Source organism: Trachemys scripta, unplaced genomic scaffold (assembly GCF_013100865.1).
Source record: "Trachemys scripta elegans isolate TJP31775 unplaced genomic scaffold, CAS_Tse_1.0 scaffold_28, whole genome shotgun sequence".
Classification (NCBI taxonomy): Eukaryota; Metazoa; Chordata; order Testudines; family Emydidae; genus Trachemys; species Trachemys scripta.
Genome location: NW_023260513.1, coordinates 1,292,257 through 1,293,303, shown reverse-complemented (window position 1 = coordinate 1,293,303; position 1,047 = coordinate 1,292,257). Strand labels below are relative to the sequence as shown.

At 57.1% G+C, this 1,047-nt stretch overlaps 1 protein-coding gene across 1 annotated transcript in view; it reads right to left on the bottom strand.

Moving 5' to 3' along the window:
* LOC117870449 (early activation antigen CD69-like) overlaps positions 1-812 on the bottom strand; it is a gene marked incomplete at its 3' end in the record, with an annotated part of 18,166 nt that extends 17,354 nt beyond the window's left edge. The window contains 1 exon segment of the mRNA XM_034757607.1: positions 576-812.
* Between the last annotated feature and the right edge of the window lie 235 nt (positions 813-1,047).

Here is a 1,047-nt window from a genome sequence, read left to right as displayed (position 1 = left end):
CACCCCAGCCCCTACCTCAATCCACAACCCCCTCCCACACTCTGAATTCCTTGGTCCCCCCCCAGCCTGGAGCCCTCTCCTGCACCCCAAACCCCTCATACTGGTCCCACCCCAGAGCCAGCACCCCCAGCCCAGAGCCCTCACCCTCTCCCATACCCCAACCCCTTACCTCAACCCGCAGCCCCCTCCCACACTCTGAATTCCTTGCTTCCCCCCTCCATCCTGGAGCCCCCTCCTGCACCCCAAACCCTCATCCCTGGCCCACCCCAGAGCCCCCACCCCAGAGCCCCTCTCACACCCCAACCCCCTGCCTCAACCCGCAGCCCCCTCCAGCACTTCGAAACCCTCACTCGCCCCCCTCAGCCATATATTATTCCAAACCCACTCTAGGGCTTCAGCCACCATATCACATTGCATCTCATAGCCCTGCCCCCAATGGACCCAGGCAAAGGGTATGGAGGAAGAATGCTCTGATGAAACAGACACGTTCCACCCCAAGCACAATGTTAGCACGTCAGCAACAACAACAACAAATCTCCCCCCATTTCTATATGGCAATACAATTTGCATCTTACCTTGGGGGAGCTACCCTGGGCTGTTGGCAAGCAGAGCGCACTCAGCAGAACCTGCCCAGCAGAGCTCCAGGCAGCGAGATGTGCTGCTGGCAAGGCAGGAGCAGGAGACGTATTAAACAGCACTGTGGATGCACATGCTGGAGTATGCGATTGAGCCAAGATGTATTGTCGTCAGGAATCCCAGGCAGTTTTATTGCTCAGAAGTATCTGGGCAGCCTGCCAGCCAAGACGGACTCCTGCGGACCTGCGTATTGTTGTACAGTAACTCAACTCTGTCAAACACATTTCCTTTATCTGGCTGCAATGATAATGTCAACTCCAGGGCACAGAGGGGTGTTCCCATCACTCTTTCATGACCAGAGAGTGGCATACAAGACCCACCCCGATCACTCTCCCCCGTGCACCCTTAAAGCCCTCGCTCCCAGCTCCCTGCTATGATAGGGACCCCCTGCAAAAGTCACCAGCATGGTGG